The sequence below is a fragment of the Corythoichthys intestinalis genome, chromosome 19 (genome assembly GCF_030265065.1).
Source record: "Corythoichthys intestinalis isolate RoL2023-P3 chromosome 19, ASM3026506v1, whole genome shotgun sequence".
NCBI lineage: Eukaryota > Metazoa > Chordata > Actinopteri > Syngnathiformes > Syngnathidae > Corythoichthys > Corythoichthys intestinalis.
Window position 1 is genome coordinate 38,100,164 of NC_080413.1, and position 26,856 is coordinate 38,127,019.

Here is a 26,856-nt window from a genome sequence, read left to right on the forward strand (position 1 = left end):
ATATACGCACATGTCATTTTCAGAAAAAAATATTGCACAACCTGCCATATTATGATAATGCCATTTATGGAATAGTTTTCACATATACACACACTACATTAAAAAATATTGTTTTGTCATTACTTCATGAGTGACATATGACTTGACTGTATGTGGCCACTCCTCCCATACCGGACCCAAAAATTCGTAGGTTTATATGTGTTATTTGTTGTACGTTGATATTAGGGGAGCTACTTGCTGCTGCTGACTTACAGGAGACATCATCATAGCATATAATTTTATGGCTGTCGAGGTACTGTATGAGTGTGGTTTTTGATGCGCTGTTTGCGTGTATGAGTGTGGTTTTTGATTATTATGTTTTTTTCTTTTTGTTTTAGGGGGTACTGTCCCATCATACATTATGGTCACACAGGTTATGCGTTTGATCTCATTGTTGAAGATGTATGCCTAATTTTACATCTGTGACAGGAAAACGATAAGAAAAATGAACAAAGACTATAGACTGTATATACATATATGATAATCTATGTACATAGAGCAGTGTTTTTCAAACTTTTCTGAGTCACGGCACGTTTCTACATTGGAAAAAATCTCGCGGCACACCTGAACTGTACAGTTTATAAAATAGTTTCTCAATATGTACAGTGCTGCTCAAAAGTTTGTGAACCCCCTCAACATTTTGGAATTTTCTATTATTTCAACCTGATTTCCTAATCAATCAATTCAGTAGTTTTTTTTTGTTTTTTTAACAGTTGTGTTGTCGAGACTAAATTAAAAAGAGTTTTCATCAACTGATGTAGGTGCAAAATTGAACTGTTTGGTCACAACCAAAACCGCCATGTCTGGCGAAAAGTCAACACTGCATACCACCAAAAGAACCTTCTCCCACCAGTGAAGCATGGAGGTGGGAATGTCAAGATCTGGGCTTGCTTTTCATCCTCAGGACCTGGACAACTCCACATAGTCCAGGGAATCATGAATTCTGAGGAATATTGTCAAATCCTAGAACATAACCTGACGCCATCTGTTTTGAAGTTAAAGCTTGGCAGAAGGTGGATCATGCAACATGATAATGATCCAAAGCATTCCAGCAATACAACCAAGGAATGGCTGAAAAAGAAGAAGATTCGTGTTCTGGACTGGCCCAGTCAAAGTCCTGACCTAAATCCCATTGAAATGCTGTGGCGGGACCTGAAGCGAGCAGTTCATGCCAGACGCCCATCAAACCTCTCTCAACTGACTGCGTTCTGCAGGGAAGAATGGGCAAAAATCCCCCAAAGTAGATGTGAGAGGCTGATTAGTCACTACAGAAACCGTTTGGTTGAGGTAATCTCTGCAAAAGGAGGCGCAATATCCTATTAACTGAAGGGGTTCACATACTTTTGCACACATGATATCTGAGTTTTTCTTAAATCAACCACTTTTGTTAAATAAAGAATGACAATATAACTATTTCTTTTGTTTCAGTCCATTATTTGGAATGTCAGTATTGTGGATTTGGGTATAACTTAACATTTAATAAGGTTATTTTAGTTTTTTTTTACAAAAAATCTGACCATCGCTGTGGGGTTCACAAACTTTCGAGCAGCACTGTATACTTACTCAGTGTGAAACTTGAGCCTGGTAAATGAACCCAAAGCTGATATCCTGGCAGGAATATTCATCAACAGCTCTCAGTCTGTTTTTATTTTTACAGCAGTTAGGCTTGAAAAGCTCAGAATTATCAGACAGAGGGACTTAATGTCTTTAAATGGATCAGGGCCGAGCAGGTCGCTGACAATAGCTTTGCAGGCAGGTAGTATTAAGGTCTCTGCCACAGTGTGGGACTTTGGATTTAGCAACAAGTTCAGGAACAAGGTTTGGGGGCTTTCTTATTTACCTTTGTAGCTTTTCTCAAAAAAGTTGCCCGTTTCTCTGTGCATCGACTTGTTTTGAAGCGACGAGTGTTTCGTTTGGGGATGACGTTTAGGATAGCTACTCGTGTGGTGTTCAAGAACTGCTCACATTTCTAGCCGTCAGCCACCTTGCTGCCCTTGACAATGTGTTGGAATAAAACACAGAGGGAGGATTGACTGTCGTCACATATGGATAAAATGGAAAGGACACTTTTGTGAATATTGACTCTTGACAAGTCTAATCAAATGTACAGTAGACGTGATAGGGTCGCGGACAGCAAGGTAGGTGATGGCTAGAAATCCGAACAGTTAATGAACGCGACAAGAGCAATACCTCGCTCATCTGCACATGACCACAACTTTCTACCTCCTCCTTCCATCCTACTGCAACTCCGCCCGACAACGTAAAAATTTTTTTATTAAATGCGATATTGGATAATTTCTCGCGGCACACCTGACGATCTCTCATGGCACACCGGTTGAAAAACGCTGAAATAGAGGATATAGTCAGACAATATTTAAAAAAAAAAATTCTTTCCCAACACACACACATAAAAATGAACAAATCATTCATGTGATTGGGAGACAACTGACTGTGATGATACACTTAGCCAGTAGGTGTTACTAGCGATGGGTTCAGTGAAACTAATGCGCCGGCGCGCGCGCCGAGCTCACGGAGCAACCCCTGCGTCAGTGCGCGTATCGCTACAAGAAAATCATGTGACTGATGCATGAACTCATTGAACTGTGTCGACACAGTCATAACGCGGCAAACTGGTTCAAAAGGAAGCGCGTCTGTCAACGCGATGGAGCTGCTGAAAGAATCCACACATCACGGTTACGTCCTCGTTGTTTACATGCTGTGGAAATGGACGTAAGACAGGGAAAACGTACTTGTCATCTTTCATTCAAAATACAATTAATTTTAAGGTAAATCTTAGTTTATTAGTGTGACGGGTGCACGCGGGTCCGTCGTTTGCGGTGCCTTGCCTTCAAGAATACAGACTGGCATTTGACCTGCTGACTTAGTGGTCAGAGCAAGCGCCGTTCATTCCTGACACGTTGTGCGCGAGTTCGGGTCCTGGTCAGAACGTGTTGAACGAATCGCGGCGCGGTTCCAAACCTTTTGATTATACTATTAAAGTTATTTTTTTTGCAGGTGAAATGTCACATTTGTACTTTGTATATGACTAACCTGTCATATACAAACAGTTGCCACCTCCTCAATGCTGAAGACTTATTGGGCCAAGCATGAGAATGAAGTTTCCGATAATCCCAAAATAAACACAGGTATAGAGCCATTCCTTTACTTTCCCACACAGTCACTTTTTTGGTAATTTATTAGAAATCTGTAATTAAGCTTTATTTTTTGTCCACTTCAATTTCTTTCTGATGGACTATGGTAGCACTTAGATGACGAAGTGGGGAGTCAAGGAGGCAATGCAACTGTAGATGAAATTGCAAAAGTGCAACGATGCATGGCTGAGCCGAACATGGCACGCATTGCCGATTTTCTTCAATACTGGAGGAGCCTATGGACCTCTTATCCAAACCTCTTTCAACTGGAAATTCTTGTGCATGCTGGCATCGTTGGTTCCATGCGAGTGTGTTGTCCACAGCAGGCTTGTTTAAAAAAAAAAAAAAAAGAAAAAGTAACCAACTAAATTTTAAACATTTTTAAAAAACTATGTTTTTGAATAAACTTTTATCAGAACAAAAAGTCCACAGGCATTCCTCACTAACCCATTCATTATTACTTACATTTTCACATTATAATATTTGTTCACATAATTTAAAGATATGGAATAATGCAATTTGAATGCAAAGACTTAAATGATTTGATTTTACATGCTATGTCATCAATTCAGTGTCAGTCTGTCAAGTGGGTTGCCTGTAGCGATTTTTTATGTCCAGCAGGTGTCAGTATTCAATGACACAGTATCCACACTGTGTCAACACAGTGTGTCACTGTGTCGACGCGCTTCATGAGGTCTCACGAACCCATCACTAGGTGTTACCATGCACATGCAGTTTGAAGCTCCGAGAAATGAACCCTTTCTCATACCAATTGTCTTAAGTGGTTCAATGCCTCATGAGGCTTAATCTCACCATCACTACCGAGTAGGTTTGGTGTTGCTGTGGAGTAGTGATGTGCCCTCCTGTGCCGAGGCGCCGATGCGTGTGCCGAGTAAACCGGAAAAAAAATCTGCAAAGCGTGCACCGAGGCATGTGTTGATTATGCTCGTGGCCACGCCCGAAGCCTCGGAACCTGTGTTGCTACGTCCGAAGCCTCGCGAGACGGGCTTCCTAGTCATCGCCAACACATGGTTTCGCGGGTGATTCGAAATAAAATGGTGCACCGAGACAACAATGAGCTGACAGGTGACACTGACACACCCAACTCGCATCTTCAAACCTCAATTCAATCGGATTCCTTTTGCAATGGACACACCGTCCACAACGAAAAAGAAGAGAACATCCACTGTCTGGGATAATTTTGAGCAGAGCTCTCCTAAAATGGTACAAAGTATAATAACCAGTGTGAATATATATTGTAAATTATTGTGACAACACAGTGTTTTAATGTCTTTTTTTTGCTTGCTGATATTTCAAAAGGTGAAGTGTAAACTTGGGTACCAAGAGAACACTTCATCTATTTTGAGGTATTGTACCCCGGCATCATCCGTCCCTTGCTTAAGACTATTTTCAAAAGCAGGAGAAATCCTATCTAAAAAAGAAACCGTTTAAAGCCAAAAACTTTGGAAATGCTAGTTGTCCCCAATAAAAATGAACGAAAGGTGTGTCTTGTTCCTTTTTTATATGTCAATGTCTAAAATACAGCAATCATTCTTTCTTTCAAATTTCTTTTTATTGGTGTTAAAAAAAAAATACAGAACACCCCTCCCAAACTAAACAAAATAATAATAATAATAATAAATAAATTTAAAAAAAAAAAAAAAAAAAAAAAAAAATCATTCTTTCAAGTAGAGCCTAGATCTTGAGCTCGGGTCGGGCCCAAAATGTCAATCATTTTCGTTCGTGACGGGTCGGCTCGGGCCGGACTTCTCTCGCTTTTTAAAAAACTTTTTAAAAATAAATATATATTTGTATATGGATTTTAAACTAAGGAATACGTATTATAAAATAAATAAATTGTATAAAACAGAGAAAGGGCGCTGTGGTAATCCCAAACATGAGCCTCAGCTGACGAGTGCATTGTTTGCGCACATGGAGGCTCTGGGGCTCACCGCGCGTCTGCAACTCTGCATCCTGATATTTCCTTTTTGAATTTCGATATGGATATGATATTAGTCAAACATCTTCATGATCATTTGTTTCGAGGGCCGCACCTCTTCGTGCAAAGCAGTACATCGTGGAGTTCGTGGTGTTCCTTAAAATGTTATTTTGTTTCAGTGCCTTTAAGGCAGGTTGTTCTTTTGTGTGTTCTGATGCGAGTCATTAAAATAAAGAAAGTTATTTAAAAGTATTTTTAGTTTATTTTTGTATATGCTGCTGTTCCTCTCCTTGTCAGAGAGGTGCGTCCATGAGAGCACAATATCCCACACCGAAATATATTTAACAAACCTATCCAGCGTTATTTCGTTGTGTGCATGCATTTATAATGATCATAAAAATATGTAGACTATTTAAACATGAAGGAAAATTGCGTTTTTTTCTGCCAACTTGAAGAAATTAAAATAAATGTCTGTTGCTGCATTTTGCCAAGGAAATGACGCATGAACTATCCACCTAATAGAACAGACACAGAAATATAAAAGATATAAATGTTTATTGAATGTGCATTTTACAGTCTTGTTTAACTGGGAGAATTTGTTACAAAAGACAGGCTTTAATTTGTTGTCATTATGCACATATAGGCATAGTCACAAATGTGATCACACGAAACGCAACCATTTTCCAAGCAGTGTTGTGTCCAGGTCTGAGTGACGCATTGCATCCTTCTGGGTTCTCACAATTAAAACATAAAATTTCGGCTTTTTTTCGTGCTCTGGGATACAAATAAAAAATACAATTTCGGGTTTTTTCGGGCTCGGGCCTGCAAGTTAAGTTAATTGCTCGGGCCGGGTCGGCTTTAATACACCCGGCCGGGTCGGGTCGGGCTGGATTTCTTAGGCCCGATCTAGGCTCTACTTTCAAGTAACACAGACAAGTTCATTCACATCCCAACTCCCTGCCCCATCAAATCCATGGTATCATTTTAATCACTCTGTCTGTCATGACATTTATTTTCCACATGAAGGCGCAATAGAACAAGTGAAGCCTCATGATGCTTTGGCCCAGGAGCGAACCAGTTTGATGGAAAGCCTCATTGCTTCATGATGCTTCAGTTTGCCATCACTACTGTGGAGAAAGGAGAAGAAATTAGTCGCAAAATTTGTCAGTAGAGTGGCCAGTACGTTACCATACGTGGTTAGGTGAAGCTCTGGCATCAAATGATGTGCAGGCTCTTATAGTTGCAGAAAGTTGATTGCAGATTGGAAGCAGGTGTGGAGATCAGTGATGGATATGCAGGTGAAGATGACGGAGCCGTAACACTTCTTTGTCTGGGGACGACAAAAATAAATAGAAATGGAGCCTTCCTTCAGGTAAAACACATCATTTGTCCACAAGCACAGCCAAAACCTACGCCCTTAAAACATTTTAAACAAATGCAAGGCTGCAATACAAAATGGGGTAAAATTGGTTGGAAACATTTCAAACAGATTCGGGAACATATTTACATAATATTACACCATAGCTGACACCGCAGTGGCAGCAAATCGGAGGTGCTTTTTCACTTTAGCCATCCCAGTTGTGTTTTGTGGCAGTACAAACACATGCTCATTGCCAGCTGGGAGGGCAGCAAAAACTTCGTTTTGAGGCGTGGAAAGACTACAGGACCAGTATGTGGTGCATGTGGTGACAGTGGCGGAGCTAGACTTTTATTCTTGGGGTGGCCAGGGGGTGGCCGAGGCTATTTCAGGGGGTCCACAGACTATAACAATACATTTGTTTCTTGACTTATCAATTGCAATCAGAGTGTCAAATGTTGAAATGTACATACTAAGCACACAGGTGATGAGATTTATGTATATAATTTGTTTATTAACTTGATAATAACTATTTTTTACAAAAATGGTGAAAATGCACCAACACATTCACAGTTACTCATACGACATATGCAAAATAATTAATCCAAATATTTTAAGATAACTATTAAGATAAATATATTTCCATACAATGGCTTCCATACTAGTGGTATGGAAGCCATTGTATGGAAATATATAGTAGAACTACTACTATAGAATTATATATAAAAAATCAAGTTCCATACTTTCCATACTCATGTAAGAAACCTGTATCTGAAAAATTACTGCTGAAGTGAGCATGTGACTGCTTCTCAGACCAGAGAAGCTGCTTCTCTGCTCTGACTGACCTGGTGATGGGCAGTGTGTGCCAGATTCTTTCTCATCCTGAGCCTGACTCGTCCCAGACTTGGATCACTTTAAAAAGAGGTTATAAATCTTCGCCCCCTGCCTTTTCATTCTGAACTGTCCCTATGAAACAATGAGCCAGTCCTGTTAACGTTACTCCTAGCATCACTCATAATCACACAATGTTGGTAAATGATTAAATCCCTACTTCAAGCCTTAAAAAATTCAGGGCAAATAAACCACCGTAAACATAAATTTAATATTCTGACTTTTAAGCTAGTTGACAGCAGGCCCGGCCAACTACCGTGTTCACGTGACGTTTCATTTAAGGCAAGAGCATTAGACAGCTGGCTAATGCTCTACAATTATTGGAGAAACATGTATGTCATTCGCGACCCAAATGAATTAAATATAGACGTTAATATCGAGCGGCTGTTGGAAGCTTGACGACATGAGATAACGTTAACGTTTGCTTGATGCCGTGGCTCTCTGTTTTAGTGACAACAAAAAATCTCCTTCCTACAAATTTAAACATTGACTCATTAGGACACCAGCATAAAACTTACATTACGACAAGGATTTCAGTGGCTTGAAGGCAGGGTATCCAAGTTCGTCTCCTTGTTTGTTCTTGTCACTTTGTTTATCTTCCATGTTCCGTTCCGTCAACGATGACCAAGTACTCAAATCTCAAATCTTCCTCCGTTTCAGTGGCGATTCTTCTTCTCCTCATGAAAGCGAATTTGCAACGCTTTATGGTACATAGCGCCAACTACTGTACAGGAAGGACTTAGCAGTCGGTGCCGCGATATTTCATTGTTCCATATGTAGCCTATCTACTGGGGCCACAGTCAGCTGTGTTTATGTCATTGTCAATCATCTGGGGTGGCACCTGGGGGGTCCAATCAGATTTTAGGGGGGTCCAGTGCTACCCCGGCCCCCCCTCTAGCTCCGCCACTGTGTGGTGATGAGGTGGCATGGCTCAGTGGTTGGAGTAGTTGTCCCCAGGGGTGAAAGTGGGCCAGAACGGTCAGGAATGCAGTTCCGGTATAAGATTCAGGACCGGAATGCTGTTGCGGTACACGGGTTCTTTGATTCCGAAAATATGACAGCAACCGTCAAAACACTATGTAAAAAAAAAAAAATAAATGCTAAGCTGCCACACATGCATTTCATCTCCAAGAAGAAAGCAATCTACCAACATCAGATTTACATACACAAGTGTTAACCGCAAGCATAATAAAGTGCTTGTATAGCGTAATCCGTTTCCACCAATAGTTATTATTTATCTTATTCCATGGACGGCATGGAGGTTTCCCCAGCTGCTGCAGTTATCTGAGTCTGACGATGATGAGTCACGTCAATGTGCGAATGCACGCAGCAAAGCAAAATGGCAGGACTCATTTATCCGTTCAACTGGCTGACACACTGACATGTGATCAGCAGAGATAGTTAGCTCTCATTGGTTCAAATGTGCATGTTTTCTGGAAAAGCAAATTTAAAAAATGTTGTTGAATTGATGCGACAAAAAAGGGCAATGGAACATAAAATGGATCAAATCTTAATAGCAAGGACAGAGTTGAGGAGGCTTATTTATCATATATAGTTTTATTTGCTCTGATGGGGAGTGTATAAAAGGCTACAAAGTTATGTGATTGTTTGCTTAAAATGTTCAGAGATGCTCGTTCAATGCCTTCAGCATCATTTGATTCCCACATTTGGATGACGTAAATGTGAAAAGTTGGAATGCGCATGCACCGTACCAGAATGCGGAAGTGAATTGTAAGAAAGTCACGGGTGGATGCACGACGTGAGCGTGCGTCTAATTGTTTGTTTGTTAATTGCTGTGCGTAAATGCAAAGTGAATATCACAAGCAGCATTCATATTTACGTAGACAAATTGTTATGATTACCTTTTGTTGTTGTTAAGATAGATCGTCTGATTGTTTTGCGTGGTAGTCCGTTAGCGTGTTGCTATGCTGCGATTCTAAACTAGCGTCAAGTTGCGGCATAGCGTACCGGAAGTAGAGTGAATCCGCCTTCACAATAAGAGCGCGAGACCGGAAGTGCTCCGCTGGAGCGTAGAAAATAGGTCAAGCTTAACTTCGAATATTCCATCTACATGTTTAAATGTAATTGGGTTGAATTTAAGCAATGTATATTTATTTATTGTTTCTTTTTATGTCTTTTGTACAGATAAACCACACACAGACACACACATATACCCACAAACACCTACTCAAGAATGTAACCATTTCCACATCTATATGGACAGTTGGGATGAATGGACAGTATAAAGTTAATTCACGAGGATTTGCATTAAAGAAAAAGGAGAAATCCAGCCACCTGTCCCAGTGCTGTTATTGCCTCTACTTTGAGTCGGCCTTAAGTGGTGTTTGGCCAACACACTGACGTGAACACAGCTAAAATCAACCTGAATCAGCGAGAATCCAGTTTTCTCCATTACAGGGAGGTTCAGAACATATTTGCTGTCAATGTGCACTTTGGACTTATAGTTGTTCATTTATGTTAGGCTACTTATTCATTTCCTTATGATTTAAAAAGTCAATGCGCGATCTTCAAAATATATTCCATTTCACTCTGCATAATATAAGTCATTTGTACTTATTTTTCTGAATGTATGTCTTTTTTTTAATATTATTATTATGTCTTATATCTTATTTTAAAAAAGACTTCAATTTTAATATACATCCTATGTTCTTAAAGGGTATGAAAACACTAAGGGGCTGTGAGATATCAATAGAACAGTTATGTGGCAAGATAACAAATATTAATAAAATTAACAAAAAAATAAATTGCATTCATGAGCAATTATCAAACATAGATTGAAAATTACGAACATTTCCGAAAGTACTCTGGAAACAGCCGAATGGGGCGGAGACGTCATAACAAGGAAACAAAAGGTCGAGGCTGGTACCTTCGTTGTTTATCGACGAGAGAGTTGCGTTCGGGTTTTATCAAAAAATCGCTAAAATGGTTCAAACCTGTCATGCTATGTGGTTTACAAATAGCCATTTGTCGCAATTTAGTACCCATGAGTTTCCGAATGCGAGAAAAAGAGCTGGACTACGCAGACAATGAGTAAAGTTCGTCAATTCTAAGAGGGCTAATTTTGCAGACCCAGCCTCCGGCACGGTTTTGTGTGGGGTGCATTTTACACCTGAAAGCTATACGAACTATGGACAAATGAAATTAGGTTTTGCTAAGAAGTTGCTGCTGAAATCAGATGTGGTGCCCACCTACACACGCAGCCACCTAAATGTCCCGAGATAACAAGAAAGAGGACAATGACTGGCTCTGATGAGACCACCCCACCACCCTAGGCAAAGCAAAGGAGGGAAATGGCCAGAGTGAGTACTCTTTTATAATAAAGGACTGGACACATGTATAAATTATCGCTCGTAAAATATATCGAACAAATCCTCTAATCCCATTCATATTTGTGTCGGTTGGCAGAGCGAAAACCGATGATAGTACTAACCACTAAACGATCACAGCACTCTCTTCAATCAGTCAACTGCATTGTCTCGTACTGTCCAGCGGTGTTGGCGAAAGCCAAGCAACTCCAGGCAAAACAGCTAACGAGTTAGCCAGGAGTTGAAGTGTTGGCAAAAGCCAAGCTACGACAGGCAAAAAACCTGACAAACTACGAACCAGTACACGATCATAGCACTGTTTGATATTAGTCAACTGGACTGTCTGTTATCGGAATGTCTGTCCAAGGTGTTGGCAAAAGCCAAGCTATGACAAGCTCGAAAGGATTGCGCCACGAGCCTTAATCATGAGCAACGGGTCCATTTGTGCCACACTTGAAAGTAGTTGAACCAGCAAAGGGAAGTCAGTTAGAATCTTCTCGAAAGGTAGGGGAATCCCCAGGTGCCGTGACCCGGGTTTGAAATGGTGTTCCTGCAGCCACAACTTCGAGTACCAACCACTATACGAAGACCGCACCGTCTTCGCTCAATCAATTTGGCTGTCAGGGACTGGAATGTGTGCCCGACGGTGCTGGCCAAAGACAAGTGACTACAGGCAAAACAGCAGACGAGCTAGCCAGAAGTCGAACCTAGAATCTCCTGATCCGTAGTTAGGCGTGTTATCCATTGCGCCACTACCCCTTATCATGGAAGATGCATCCATGTGTTCCAGACTTGAAAAAAGAGGAGCCAACAAAGGCAAATCTGTTAACATCTTCTCAAAAGCTAGGGGAATTCCCAGAGGCCATGACCCGGGATTGAAATGGGGTTCCTGCGGCCACAACGCAGAGTACTAACCACATACGATCATGGCACTTTTTGATATTGGTCAACTGGACTGTCTATTATTGGAATGTCTGTCCAAAGTGTTGGCAAAAGCCAAGCTACAGCAAGCAAAACAGCTGACAAGCTCGAAAGGATTGCGCCACGAGCCTTAATCATGAGCAACGGGTCCATTTGTGCCACACTTGAAAATAGTTGAACCAGCAAAGGGAAGTCAGTTAGAATCTTCTCAAAAAGCAGGGAAATCTTGAAGTGCATTGACTCGGATTTGAACCAGAATTTGAGCAGCCAAAATACAGATTACGAACCACAATAAGATCACAGGACTGTTATCTATCAGTCGACTGGGCTGTCAAGGACTGGAATCAGTGCCCAAAGGTGATGGCGACAGCCAAGCGCCTACAGGCAAAACTGTTGACAAATTAGCCAGAATTGGGCCACTAGCCCTATTCATGAGCGATGGGTCTATGCGTGCTACACTTGAAAATGGTTGAACAAGCAATGGGAAGTCAATCAGAATCTTCTCAAAAGGTAGGAGAAAAAACAGGTGCCGTGACCCGGGGTTCCTGCGGCCACAACGCAGAGTACTAACCACTATACGATCACGGCACTTTTCGCTTTCAGTTAACTGGACTGTCTGTTATCGGAATGTCTGTCCAAGGTGTTGGCAAAAGCCAGGCTACTATAAGCAAAACAGCTGACAAGCTCGAAAGGATTGCGCCACGAGCCTCAATCATGAGCAACGGGTCCATTTGTGCCACACTTGAAAGTATTTGAAACAGCAAAGGGAAGTCAGTTAGAATCTTTTCGAAAGGTAGGGGAATCCCCAGGTGCCGTGAGCCGGGTTTGAAAATGGTGTTCCTGCGGCCACAACTTCGAGGACCAACCACTATACGAAGACCGCACCGTCTTCGGCTGTCAGGGATTGGAATGTGTGCCCGACGGTGCTGGCGAAAGCCAAGTGACTACAGGCAAAACAGCAGACGAGCTAGCCAGGAGTCGAACCTAGAATCTCCTGATCCGTAGTCAGGCGCGCTATCCATTGCACCACTAGCCCTCGTCATGGTGGATGGATCCATGTATTCCAGACTTGAAAAGAGAGGAACCAACAAAGGCAAATCTGTTAGCATCTTCTCAAAAGGAAGGGGAATCCCCAGGTGCTGTGACCCAGGTTTGAAATGGGGCTCCTGCGGCCACAACGCAGAGTACTAACCACTATACGATCATGGCACTTTTTGATGTCGGTCAACTGGACTGTCTATTATCAGAATGTCTGTCCAAAATGTTGGCAAAAGCCAAGCTACGACAAGCAAAACAGCTGACAAGCTCGAAAGGATTGAGCCACGAGCCGTAAACATGAGCAACGGGTCCATTTGTGCCACACTTGAAAATAGTTCAACCAGCAAAGGGAAGTCAGTTAGAATCTTCTCAAAAAGCAGGGAAATCTTGAAGTGCATTGACTCGGATTTGAACCAGAATTTGAGCAGCCAAAATACAGACTATTAAACACAATAAGATCACAGGACTGTTTTCTATCAGTCAAATGGGCTGTCACAGACTGGAATTTGTGTCCAAAGGTGCTGGCGACAGCCAAGCGCCTACAGGCAAAACTGTTGACAAATTAGCCAGAATTGGGCCACTAGCCCTATTCATGAGCGATGGGTCTATGTGTGCTACACTTGAAAATAGTTGAAGCAGCAATGGGAAGTCACTTAGAATCTTCTCAAAATGTAGGAGAATCCCAAGGTGCCGTGACCCAGGTTTGAACTGGTGTTCCTGCAGCCACAATGCAGAGTACTAACCACTATACGATCATGGCACTTTTTGATGTCGGTCAACTGGACTGTCTATTATCGGAATGTCTGTCCAAAATGTTGGCAAAAGCCAAGCTACGACAAGCAAAACAGCTGACAAGCTCGAAAGGATTGAGCCACGAGCCGTAAACAAGAGCAACGGGTCCATTTGTGCCACACTTGAAAATAGTTCAACCAGCAAAGGGAAGTCAGTTAGTCTCTTCTCAAAAGGCAGGGAAATCTTGAAGTGCATTGACTCGGATTTGAACCAGAATTTGAGCAGCCAAAATACAGATTACGAACCAATATAAGATCATAGGACTGTTATCTATCAGTCGACTGGGCTGTCAAGGACTGGAATCAGTGCCCAAAGGTGCTGGTGACAGCCAAGCGCCTACAGGTAAAACTGTTGACAAATTAGCCAGAATTGGGCCACTAGCCCTATTCATGAGCGATGGGTCTATGTGTGCTACACTTGAAAATGGTTGAACAAGCAATGGGAAGTCACTCAGAATCTTCTCAAAAGGTAGGAGAAAAAACAGGTGCCGTGACCCGGGTTTGAACCAGGGTTCCTGCGGCCACAACGCAGAGTACTAACCACTATACGATCACGGCACTTTTCGCTTTCAGGTAACTGGACTGTCTGTTATCGGAATGTCTGTCCAAGGTGTTGGCAAAAGCCAAGCTATGACAAGCAAAACAGCTGACAAGCTCGAAAGGATTGCGCCACGAGCCTAAATCATAAGCAACGGGTCCATTTGTGCCACACTTGAAAATAGTTGAACCAGCAAAAGGAAGTCAGTTAGAGTCTTCTCAAAAGGCAGGGAAATCTTGAAGTACATTGACTCGGATTTGAAGCAGAATTTGAGCAGCCAAAACACAGAGTACTAAACACAATATGATCACAGCACTGTTTTCTATCAGTCAATTGGGCTGTCACAGACTGGAATGAGTGTCCAAAGGTGCTGGTGTCCAAAGGTACTAACCACTATACGATCACGGCACTGTTTGCTTTCAGTTAACTGGACTGTCTGTTATCAGAATGTCTGTCCAAGGTGTTGGCAAAAGCCAAGCTACTATAAGCAAAACAGCTGACAAGCTCGAAAGGATTGCGCCACGAGTCTCAATCATGAGCAACGGGTCCATTTGTGCCACACTTGAAAGTATTTGAAACAGCAAAGGGAAGTCAGTTAGAATCTTCTCGAAAGGTAGGGGAATCCCCAGGTGCCGTGAGCCGGGTTTGAAAATGGTGTTCCTGCAGCCACAACTTCGAGGACCAACCACTATACGAAGACCGCACCGTCTTCGGCTGTCAGGGACTGGAATGTGTGCCCGACGGTGCTGGCGAAAGCCAAGTGACTACAGGCAAAACAGCAGGCGAGCTAGCCAGGAGTCGAACCTAGAATCTCCTGATCCGTAGTCAGGCGCGTTATCCATTGCGCCACTAGCCCTCGTCATGGTGGTTGGATCCATGTATTCCAGACTTGAAAAGAGAGGAACCAACAAAGGCAAATCTGTTAGCATCTTCTCAAAAGGAAGGGGAATCCCCAGGTGCTGTGACCCAGGTTTGAAATGGGGTTCCTGCGGCCACAACGCAGAGTACTAACCACTATACGATCATGGCACTTTTTGATGTCGGTCAACTGGACTGTCTATTATCGGAATGTCTGTCCAAAATGTTGGCAAAAGCCAAGCTACGACAAGCAAAACAGCTGACAAGCTCGAAAGGATTGAGCCACGAGCCGTAAACAAGAGCAACGGGTCCATTTGTGCCACACTTGAAAATTGTTCAACCAGCAAAGGGAAGTCAGTTAGTCTCTTCTCAAAAGGCAGGGAAATCTTGAAGTGCATTGACTCGGATTTGAACCAGAATTTGAGCAGCCAAAATACAGATTACGAACCACAATAAGATCATAGGACTGTTATCTATCAGTCGACTGGGCTGTCAAGGACTGGAATCAGTGCCCAAAGGTGCTGGCGACAGCCAAGCGCCTACAGGCAAAACTGTTGACAAATTAGCCAGAATTGGGCCACTAGCCCTATTCATGAGCGATGGGTCTATGTGTGCTACACTTGAAAATGGTTGAACAAGCAATGGGAAGTCACTCAGAATCTTCTCAAAAGGTAGGAGAAAAAACAGGTGCCGTGACCCGGGTTTGAACCGGGGTTCCTGCGGCCACAACGCAGAGTACTAACCACTATACGATCACGGCACTTTTCGCTTTCAGTTAACTGGACTGTCTGTTATCGGAATGTCTGTCCAAGGTGTTGGCAAAAGCCAAGCTACTATAAGCAAAACAGCTGACAAGCTCGAAAGGATTGCGCCACGAGCCTTAATCATGAGCAACGTGTCCATTTGTGCCACACTTGAAAGTATTTGACACAGCAAAGGGAAGTCAGTTAGAATCTTCTCGAAAGGTAGGGGAATCCCCAGGTGCCGTGAGCCGGGTTTGAAAATGGTGTTCCTGCGGCCACAACTTCGAGGACCAACCACTATACGAAGACCGCACCGTCTTCGGCTGTCAGGGACTGGAATATGTGCCCGACGGTGCTGGCGAAAGCCAAGTGACTACAGGCAAAACAGCAGGCGAGCTAGCCAGGAGTCGAACCTACAATCTCCTGATCCGTAGTCAGGCGCGTTATCCATTGCGCCACTAGCCCTCATCATGGTGGTTGGATCCATGTATTCCAGACTTGAAAAGAGAGGAACCAACAATGGCAAATCTGTTAGCATCTTCTCAAAAGGAAGGGGAATCCCCAGGTGCTGTGACCCAGGTTTGAAATGGGGTTCTTGTGGCCACAACGCAGAGTACTAACCACTATACGATCATGGGACTTTTTGATGTCGGTCAACTGGACTGTCTATTATCGGAATGTCTGTCCAAAATGTTGGCAAAAGCCAAGCTACGACAAGCAAAACAGCTGACAAGCTCGAAAGGATTGAGCCACGAGCCGTAAACAAGAGCAACGGGTCCATTTGTGCCACACTTGAAAATAGTTCAACCAGCAAAGGGAAGTCAGTTAGTCTCTTCTCAAAAGGCAGGGAAATCTTGAAGTGCATTGACTCGGATTTGAACCAGAATTTGAGCAGCCAAAATACAGATTACGAACCACAATAAGATCATAGGACTGTTATCTATCAGTCGACTGGGCTGTCAAGGACTGGAATCAGTGCCCAAAGGTGCTGGCGACAGCCAAGCGCCTACAGGCAAAACTGTTGACAAATTAGCCAGAATTGGGCCACTAGCCCTATTCATGAGCGATGGGTCTATGTGTGCTACACTTGAAAATGGTTGAACAAGCAATGGGAAGTCACTCAGAATCTTCTCAAAAGGTAGGAGAAAAAACAGGTGCCGTGACCCGGGTTTGAACCGGGGTTCCTGCGGCCACAACGCAGAGTACTAACCACTATACGATCACGGCACTTTTCGCGTTCAGGTAACTGGACTGTCTGTTATCGGAATGTCTGTCCAAGGTGTTGGCAAAAGCCAAGCTATGACAAGCAAAACAGCTGACAAGCTCGAAAGGATTGCGCCACGAGCCTAAATCATAAGCAACGGGTCCATTTGTGCCACACTTGAAAATAGTTGAACCAGCAAAAGGAAGTCAGTTAGAGTCTTCTCAAAAGGCAGGGAAATCTTGAAGTGCATTGACTTGGATTTGAAGCAGAATTTGAGCAGCCAAAACACAGAGTACTAAACACAATATGATCACAGCACTGTTTTCTATCAGTCATTTGGGCTGTCACAGACTGGAATGAGTGTCCAAAGGTGCTGGTGTCCAAAGGTACTAACCACTATACGATCACGGCACTGTTTGCTTTCAGTTAACTGGACTGTCTGTTATCGGAATGTCTGTCCAAGGTGTTGGCAAAAGCCAAGCTACTATAAGCAAAACAGCTGACAAGCTCGAAAGGATTGCGCCACGAGTCTCAATCATGAGCAACGGGTCCATTTGTGCCACACTTGAAAGTATTTGAAACAGCAAAGGGAAGTCAGTTAGAATCTTCTCGAAAGGTAGGGGAATCCCCAGGTGCCGTGAGCCGGGTTTGAAAATGGTGTTCCTGCAGCCACAACTTCGAGGACCAACCACTATACGAAGACCGCACCGTCTTCGGCTGTCAGGGACTGGAATGTGTGCCCGACGGTGCTGGCGAAAGCCAAGTGACTACAGGCAAAACAGCAGGCGAGCTAGCCAGGAGTCGAACCTAGAATCTCCTGATCCGTAGTCAGGCGCGTTATCCATTGCGCCACTAGCCCTCGTCATGGTGGTTGGATCCATGTATTCCAGACTTGAAAAGAGAGGAACCAACAAAGGCAAATCTGTTAGCATCTTCTCAAAAGGAAGGGGAATCCCCAGGTGCTGTGACCCAGGTTTGAAATGGGGTTCCTGCGGCCACAACGCAGAGTACTAACCACTATACGATCATGGCACTTTTTGATGTCGGTCAACTGGACTGTCTATTATCGGAATGTCTGTCCAAAATGTTGGCAAAAGCCAAGCTACGACAAGCAAAACAGCTGACAAGCTCGAAAGGATTGAGCCACGAGCCGTAAACAAGAGCAACGGGTCCATTTGTGCCACACTTGAAAATAGTTCAACCAGCAAAGGGAAGTCAGTTAGTCTCTTCTCAAAAGGCAGGGAAATCTTGAAGTGCATTGACTCGGATTTGAACCAGAATTTGAGCAGCCAAAATACAGATTACGAACCACAATAAGATCATAGGACTGTTATCTATCAGTCGACTGGGCTGTCAAGGACTGGAATCAGTGCCCAAAGGTGCTGGCGACAGCCAAGCGCCTACAAGCAAAACTGTTGACAAATTAGCCAGAATTGGGCCACTAGCCCTATTCATGAGCGATGGGTCTATATGTGCTACACTTGAAAATGGTTGAACAAGCAATGGGAAGTCACTCAGAATCTTCTCAAAAGGTAGGAGAAAAAACAGGTGCCGTGACCCGGGGTTCCTGCGGCCACAACGCAGAGTACTAACCACTATACGATCACGGCACTTTTCGCTTTCAGTTAACTGGACTGTCTGTTATCGGAATGTCTGTCCAAGGTGTTGGCAAAAGCCAAGCTATGACAAGCAAAACAGCTGATAAGCTCGAAAGGATTGCGCCACGAGCCTAAATCATAAGCAACGGGTCCATTTGTGCCACACTTGAAAATAGTTGAACCAGCAAAAGGAAGTCAGTTAGAGTCTTCTCAAAAGGCAGGGAAATCTTGAAGTACATTGACTCGGATTTGAAGCAGAATTTGAGCAGCCAAAACACAGAGTACTAAACACAATATGATCACAGCACTGTTTTCTATCAGTCAATTGGGCTGTCACAGACTGGAATGAGTGTCCAAAGGTGCTGGTGTCCAAAGGTACTAACCACTATACGATCACGGCACTGTTTGCTTTCAGTTAACTGGACTGTCTGTTATCAGAATGTCTGTCCAAGGTGTTGGCAAAAGCCAAGCTACTATAAGCAAAACAGCTGACAAGCTCGAAAGGATTGCGCCACGAGTCTCAATCATGAGCAACGGGTCCATTTGTGACACACTTGAAAGTATTTGAAACAGCAAAGCGAAGTCAGTTAGAATCTTCTCGAAAGGTAGGGGAATCCCCAGGTGCCGTGAGCCGGGTTTGAAAATGGTGTTCCTGCAAGAGAGTAATAAAATACACCTTGTGTCAAGTAGGGTTCATGCCCCCGTTGATTTATGACTTTGACCTCTGTGACCCCGCCCCCTTTGATTGTAGTCCTTTGATCTCTATTGTGATGACAGATGATTGATGACCCCTCCCTCCCCTTCCCCTTTGATCGTGGTCCTTTGATCTCTATTGGTGCTGACAGGTGATTGATGACCCCCCCCTTGCCCCTTTGATCGTAGTCCTTTGATCTCTATTGGTGCTGACAGATGATTAATGACCCCAGCCCCCCTTTACCCCTTTGATCGTGGTCCTTTGATCTCTATTGGTGCTGACAGATGATTAATGACCCCCGCCCCCGGACCCCTTTTGATCGTAGTCCTTTGATCACTATTGGTCATGGCAGATGTTTAACAACTTTGAAGTTTAGCGCATGCGTGCTAGGCGTGTTATGGGTTATGTCCGTACATGTCCCCCCTAGAAAAAAACGTAGTGTGTGGAGGGGGCGTGTTTAGCGCATGCGTGCTAATGCGTGTTCCGGGGACATGTCCGTACATGTGAATCGGAAGTAGTAGGGCGTGTTTAGCGCATGCGTGCTAATGCGTGTTCCGGAGACATGTCCGTACATGTCCTAACGAAGAATCGGAAGTAGTAGGGCGTGGCTAGCGCCTGGGCTAGTCGTAGCCAAAGCGAGCTAACCGGCATTCTCAACAAGCTACCGTGAGGGGAGCCATGATTAACGAGACGTGTGTTAACATTAGCCCTCAGCTGGTGAAGACTGCTTTTTACCAGGTTGGTCACATTATATGAAATTATTGATCATTTAGTGAAAGGAACAGCATCATAAAACATAATATCCTCTTACTTGTTAATTTTTAAACCTAACTTAACCTAACCTAACCTATTGAACTCGCCTAAGTATCCTTGAGCAAGGTACTGAATCCCTCAATGCTCCTGGTGACGCAACACCAGTAGGTAGATGGCAATGTAGTGTATGCCATGAAGTCTATTCTTTTTAGACTAATAATGACTCAAAATGAGCTCCAAAATGTAATGCTACTGGAAGGAATCTCAAGTCTGTACAGAAAAATGGTTGAAGCATGACGCAGTCCTGCAGATGTTATTCCTATTGCATGATAGTTTACGCGGACCTGTGTATCAGTGGGGGAGACGCTGCAAAAACGCGGCATTTTTCAACAAATGTATGTCTACACACATATACAGATCTCATGTTTGTGTTAAGATGGGTATCTGTGCAATCTCAAAGGCGTTATCAGTGGAGAGAAACGAAGCATTTTTTTCAACAAATGTATGTCCACTCAGCAAAATGCAGAGCCCCATGTTCATTTAAAGATCAAGGTCATAAAACATTTTAAAAATCAAAAACTACAAAATACGATTACGTAAAAATGGGTGGGGAAAACCCTATAAATTCGCTACCTCCTCGCCTTCTTCGTTGTCCGTTCAACATACCTGATACCAAATGGCCAGAGGTGAGTTCCAACTCATTTTCATGATGTTAATATTGGCACTTTATGAAGATGTAGCTATTGATAACAAAAGCTTCTTTGCTTTATATTCACAGAGGTTAAAGAAATCAACATTTCAAACTATGGTATGTAGACCTTTTTTCTTTCTGTTTAAATGTATGCATTTTTAGTACAAAATTCCCCCATACACCAGAGTTGGACCTAAGGTCTGATGCGGAGGACACTGAATTGACACATCACGCGTCGACACCGGCTTCTTCGCCATCCCTACTATGGGACCTTGGTGATTCGGAGGCTGATCTTAATTATTCTTCGCAATCGACTTCGGATAACGACATACAGCCGCACGACTGGCGTAGGCCATTATCGCGATCAAGTGAGGAGGACAGTGGCTATTATTCACAATCTAATGGCCTATCCACTCCACCAAGAGGTATGTTTTTTTTTCTAAAACCAAATTATTCATTAGAACGAAATGTAAACTGTGTTTTATCATTTTTCTAAACAGCAGCAACAGCATACTTAGCAGGTGAGAATTTCAATATTTTCCCCATCGATTATCCAATACTTAACCTTATAACATTTCTATAAATTCATATTACAGATGCCTCTACACAAACTGACATATTCATTAAATCAGAAGGTAAGCCTTTTTTTTTTCTAAAACAAATTATTCATTTACAAGGAAATGTGTTTTATCATTTTTTTAAGCTGTCGATGAGCCAGCCATCTTAGTTGTTGAGAATTTTATATTTACCCCCTCGGTGATTCGATACGCACCACCAGCGCAGGTGTTAGTTGCGGGTAAGAATATTTTATTATATATTTTCCCCTCTGTTATGTTCTACATGTCCTATTAATTATAAAATTTCTCTCTATTTGTAGATGCAACTGCGCAGATTGATGAGTTATTCATTCAACCAAACGGTAAGTGACAGTTTTTTTTAAAATGATGAAATGTATTTTATCATTTATTTATATATTTTTTATTTTTTTAAGCTGCCCCAAAACCTGCAATAGTTGTGGGTAAGAATATTTTATTATATATTTTCCCTCTATTATGTTCTACATGTCCTATTAATTATAAAATTCCCCTCTATTTGTAGATGCAACTGCGCAGATTGATGGGTTATTCATTCAACCAAACGGTAAGAGACAGTTTTTTTTAATGATGAAAATGAAATTCAATAGTATAGTGAGAAAAATGTCCACATTTCCTAACGCACTTGTTAAGGAAGGAGAAAGACGTGAGGGTGTGGGTGTGTGTGGGGGCATGTGTGTGTGTGTGTGTGTGTGTGTGTGTGTGTGTGTGTGTGTGTGCTCACATGTTAAGGAAGGAGAAAAAGAAAGAGGAGGGATGTGCGTGCGTGCGTGCGTGTGTGTGTATGTGCGCACACATTCCAAGATGGGAACGCTACGCAGACCAAGAAAAAGGCGAGGGGAACGCTTACTGCAGTGCTTTAAATAAAAAAATGCAAAACATTGTGTGATTCTTATTTAATCTACCTGTTATTAAGCTGTATGTTGCCCTTAATAATGATTTTGTATTGAATATGTATTCACTTTTTATTAATCTACCCTTAATGAAATTATCATTTATTTATATATTTTTTATTTTTTCTTAAGCCGCCCCAGCGCAGGTGTTAGTTGCGGGTAAGAATATTTTATTATATATTTTCCCTCTATTATGTTCTACATGTCCTATTAATTATAAAATTCCCCTCTATTTGTAGATGCAACTGCGCAGATTGATGAGTTATTCGTTCAACCAAACGGTAAGAGACAGTGTTTTTTTAATGATGAAAATGAAATTCAATAGTATAGTGAGAAAAATGTCCACATTTCCTAGCGCACATGTTAAGGAAGGAGAAAAAGAAAGAGGAGGGATGTGCGTGTGTGCGTGCGTGTGTGTGTATGTGCGCACACATTCCAAGATGGGAACGCTACGCAGACCAAGAAAAAGGCGAGGGGAACGCTTACTGCAGTGCTTTGAATAAAAAAATGCAAAACATTGTGTGATTCTTATTTAATCTACCTGTTATTAAGCTGTATGTTGACCTTAATAATGAATTTATATATTTTATTAATCTATCCTTATTGAACGTATATGTCATACTTCATAATGAAAATGTAATGAATTTGTACAATTGCAAGCTGATATGTGTTTCTTAACTTTGCAGTTATAATTCCACGTCTCATCAGGAGCGGGCCGCATGAGCTTCCTCGGGAACCTGGCACCCCGTTTGGATTCATTATTGACGAAGCGAGAGGTCGATATTATTCATATTATTTTGTCTGATTTGCTATCCTGATTAAAAATGGATGATTCTATTCCTGACATACCGTGTGAATTTCAAGATTTTATCAATCAAATAAACGAGCAAATGGTGTCACAGCCTGATATACCTTACGAACTGTTGGATATTGTCAGCGGAATAAACAATGTGAATCAGGTAAACAATGAGATGGCATTTGAGCAACACAACCCAGACACGCTGATTGATTCAGATGATCCATTTGTAGCCATTCGATCAATAGATGATTTTGTCGATTTCTTTCAGCCTTTACAAAACGCTTTAATACAACTTAATCAACCGAGCAATGTTCCAAACGAATCAACTGACAGTGTCATGCACAATGATGTACAAGCTGACACACAGGAGCAAACTGACAGTGTCATGCATAATGATGTACAAGCTGACACACAGGAGCAAACTGACAGTGTCATGCACAATGATGTACAAGCTGACACACAGGAGCAAACTGACAGTGTCATGCACAATGATGTACAAGCTGACACACAGGAGCAAACTGACAGTGTCATGCATAATGATGTACAAGCTGACACACAGGAGCAAACTGACAGTGTCATGCACAATGATGTACAAGCTGACACACAGGAGCAAACTGACAGTGTCATGCACAATGATGTACAAGCTGACACGCAGGAGCAAACTGACAGTGTCATGCACAATGATGTACAAGCTGACACGCAGGAGCAAACTGACTCGGACACACAAATAGGGGGTGCAAGCGAAACAGTAAGACCAAAATTTAACAATATCGAATTGAGACAGATATTGACACCGTCGAGGGTCGCCGATTCTCCTGATTTTGTCAGCTTTTACAACGACATAATGGAAAATGTTCAGCGACAGGCTGATCATGTGGTTGCAATTACACAACCTGGTGACATTATTCAAATTGAGGTGGTCGGTGACAATGTTCAGCAACATGTCGTCTTAAATGCCACCGATGACCCTGAAATAATCCTTCATGGTTTTCACAATGTGATCGATCGACTTGTACAATCCAATTACCAAATCCTCTGCAATACTGAGTTGGAGATGGTGGTCAACATCGTTAAAGATCAAAGGGGCGGGGTTAGGAGAAAGTTGACACACATGCTCGATTGTGAGATTGTTCGCAAAAAACGACGGTACCTGTATGACCCACTTCCTCAAAACAATCAACTATGTTTAGCCATGGCGTTAGCATATATGTTAGACAAATCGTTACCCACAAATGCCTTAATACAAAAGGCTCGTGAACTCCATACAGCCATAGGTCTGAGTGAACAAACTGCTGCGGGGTTTGCTGACATTCACAAATTTGAACAACACCTGAATCGTAAAATAGTTGTCTTGTACAGGCCTGATGACTCGGATATGCCGATGAAGCATTTCGAGACTGATTTTGTCAAAAATCCAAACACTTTGGTGTTGACTCTAATTCAGAATCATTTTTATGGCGTGAAATCTCCAGCACAATTTCTGGGTCACGCCTACTTCTGCTATTTCTGTTATAAAGGTCACGCGAATGCCAACTTTCACAGGTGTGCATTCTATTGTCATTTATGTAAAGACCCCGAATGCCGTCAACGATCGGTGGATTATACCAAATGCACAGACTGTAATAACGTTTGTTACAACAAGATTTGCTACGCTAAGCATAAAGAAGTTGTTAAAACGTCCCATGGCGAATGGGGGAGCAGATGCTCCAGATACAAGAAATGTGAGAAATGTGGTCAGACATTCTACGTTAATATGTACAAGAAAGCCAGACAACACAGATGTCCTGTCCCTAAATGCCAAATTTGTAGGGTCCCATTGGTGACAGCCAACATTGTCAATGATAGACACCTTTGCTTTATCCAAACCCTGAAACCCCAGGCACCAAATCAGAACATAGTCTTTTACGACTTTGAGACTTTTTTATCAAATGAGGGGGTACACACAGCTTTCTTGGTGTGCACAAAATCATTTGCAGGAGAGAACAAATGCTTTTACGGGGTTGATTGTTGTCGTCAATTTATCCTACATTTTAGACAAAAAAAATTTGAAAATTACATCTTCGTGGCCCACAATGCTCGAGCTTTTGACGCTTATTTATTGATTTCAAAAATGTTGGATCTGGGTGTCGGTCTGTCCCCTATCATGCAGGGTAGTAAAATTATATGTTTTACCGAGACTCGGTATGGCTTAAAATTTATTGACTCCTTGTCCTTCTTAATGATGAAGTTGTCTTCGATGCCTAAAACTTTGGGGTATGAAGACAAAATGAAGGGGTATTTCCCTCACTTATTCAGCTCCCAAGAGAACCTGAATTATGTAGGGCCCTACCCAGCCCCTGAATTTTACAGCATAGACCGCATGTCAGAGATCGAACGGGAGAAATTCCTTGATTGGTACCGAAAAGAATGTCACGGTACATTCGATTTCCGCAAGGAGGCGCTAATGTACTGTCAGAACGATGTGGACATTTTAGCTATTGGTTGTCGGCTGTTCAGAGATGCTTTTTTGAAAGAAACAGATGTGGATCCTCTAAACAGTGTCACGATAGCCTCGGCCTGCATGAAAGTCTTCCGTACAAAATTCTTACAGGCCGACACTTTGGCTATACCATCCCCTGACAATTACAGACGTCAGCATAAGTCCTACTCACACGCGTCCATACAATATTTAGAATGGGTGTCGCATGATAGAGGAATATTCATCGAACATGCCTTGAACACAGGCGAACGTAAGGTGGGTGGTTTTTTTGTTGACGGCCACGCCTTAGGGGCGGATGGTACGATTCATGTTTGGGAATTTGATGGCTGTTATTTTCACGGCTGTCCTGATTGTTTTGAACCGTCGGCGATTTGTCCGATGACGCAAAGACCCTTTCGTGAACTTCATGAGGCAAATGAGGAAAAGTTGGCGGCATTGAAGTCGGTGCCAGGAGTCCGGCTAACGATCATGAAAGAGCACGAATGGAACAAACTGAAATGTGAGAACCCCGCTATCCGGGAGTTCTTACACAACTCTGATTTCCCCAAACCGCTAGATCCCCGTGAAGCTCTCTTTGGCGGTAGGACAAATGCCTTTGTGTTAAGACACACTGCTGGTCCCGATCAGAAAATACTTTATGTTGATGTCACTAGCCTGTACCCCTTTGTAAACGCCTCAAAAAAATATGCGATCGGACATCCAATTATTATCCACAACAATTTTGAGGCTGATGTAACCAAGTACTTTGGTTTCATCAGAGCTAAAGTCTACCCGCCGCGAAAACTGTATTTCCCGGTGCTCCCTTACAAAACTGCTAAAGGCAAACTCGTGTTTACACTATGCCGCACATGTGCGGAAATAAACAACCAGTCTGATGACTGCAAACATGATGATGAATCGAGGGCCCTGACTGGCGTGTGGGTCACTCTCGAAATGAACAAAGCTGTTGAGTTGGGTTACAGATTAGCTCGTGTAATGGAGGTCTGGCATTTTGAAAAGACCAGTAGCGAGGTCTTTGAAGGATATATAAAAACGTTTCTCAAGGGGAAACAAGAAGCGTCTGGTTTTCCGACCAATGTTGTTAGTCAGGCCGACAAGCAGAAATACATTTGCGACTACCAAGCAAATCAAGGAATACAATTAGACATAGACTCCATCGAACTCAATCCGGGAAAGAGACAGGTTGCAAAGTTGTGTCTGAACAGTCTTTGGGGGAAATTTGGTCAAAGGAGTAACTTGAATCAAACCCATTTTGTCAAAAAGGCTGCAGAGTTTTTCAAAATTTTGTTCTCGGGGATGTATGAGATCAAATACTTTGGTTTTATTAACAAGGATGTAGCCATGATTCAGTACAACTTTAACAAAAAAAACATTACCCCGCCCTCTGCATCTTCCAATGTTTTTGTCGCATGCATGACAACTGCGCACGCTCGATTAGTCATGTACGAATATTTGGAAAAACTGCAGGAAAATGTCCTGTATTCGGACACTGACTCTCTCATCTATGTAGTTGGTCCTGGAGAAGAGCCCCTCCCTCTAGGTAATTATCTTGGCGATTT

The 26,856-nt window shown here is 42.6% G+C and overlaps 1 long non-coding RNA gene and 7 other non-coding genes across 8 annotated transcripts; 1 reads left to right on the forward strand and 7 right to left on the reverse strand.

Annotated features, from left to right (window-relative positions):
• Positions 1-12,588: 12,588 nt before the first annotated feature.
• trnar-acg (transfer RNA arginine (anticodon ACG)) lies at positions 12,589-12,661 on the reverse strand. The gene has a single exon. It is a non-coding gene; the product is annotated as a tRNA-Arg (tRNA).
• Positions 12,662-13,940: 1,279 nt separating this feature from the next.
• On the reverse strand, positions 13,941-14,012 carry trnah-gug (transfer RNA histidin (anticodon GUG)). The gene has a single exon. It is a non-coding gene; the product is annotated as a tRNA-His (tRNA).
• Positions 14,013-14,775: 763 nt separating this feature from the next.
• On the reverse strand, positions 14,776-14,848 carry trnar-acg (transfer RNA arginine (anticodon ACG)). Its single transcript has one exon. It is a non-coding gene; the product is annotated as a tRNA-Arg (tRNA).
• A 690-nt stretch (positions 14,849-15,538) lies between these two features.
• Positions 15,539-15,610, reverse strand: trnah-gug (transfer RNA histidin (anticodon GUG)). Its single transcript has one exon. It is a non-coding gene; the product is annotated as a tRNA-His (tRNA).
• A 375-nt stretch (positions 15,611-15,985) lies between these two features.
• Positions 15,986-16,058, reverse strand: trnar-acg (transfer RNA arginine (anticodon ACG)). Its single transcript has one exon. It is a non-coding gene; the product is annotated as a tRNA-Arg (tRNA).
• A 690-nt stretch (positions 16,059-16,748) lies between these two features.
• trnah-gug (transfer RNA histidin (anticodon GUG)) lies at positions 16,749-16,820 on the reverse strand. Its single transcript has one exon. It is a non-coding gene; the product is annotated as a tRNA-His (tRNA).
• Positions 16,821-17,583: 763 nt separating this feature from the next.
• On the reverse strand, positions 17,584-17,656 carry trnar-acg (transfer RNA arginine (anticodon ACG)). Its single transcript has one exon. It is a non-coding gene; the product is annotated as a tRNA-Arg (tRNA).
• Positions 17,657-19,354: 1,698 nt separating this feature from the next.
• Positions 19,355-21,299, forward strand: LOC130907893 (uncharacterized). Its single transcript, XR_009061542.1, has 6 exons — positions 19,355-19,827; positions 20,621-20,650; positions 20,719-20,958; positions 21,034-21,054; positions 21,130-21,168; positions 21,237-21,299. It is a non-coding gene; the product is annotated as an uncharacterized LOC130907893 (long non-coding RNA).
• Positions 21,300-26,856: the final 5,557 nt, after the last annotated feature.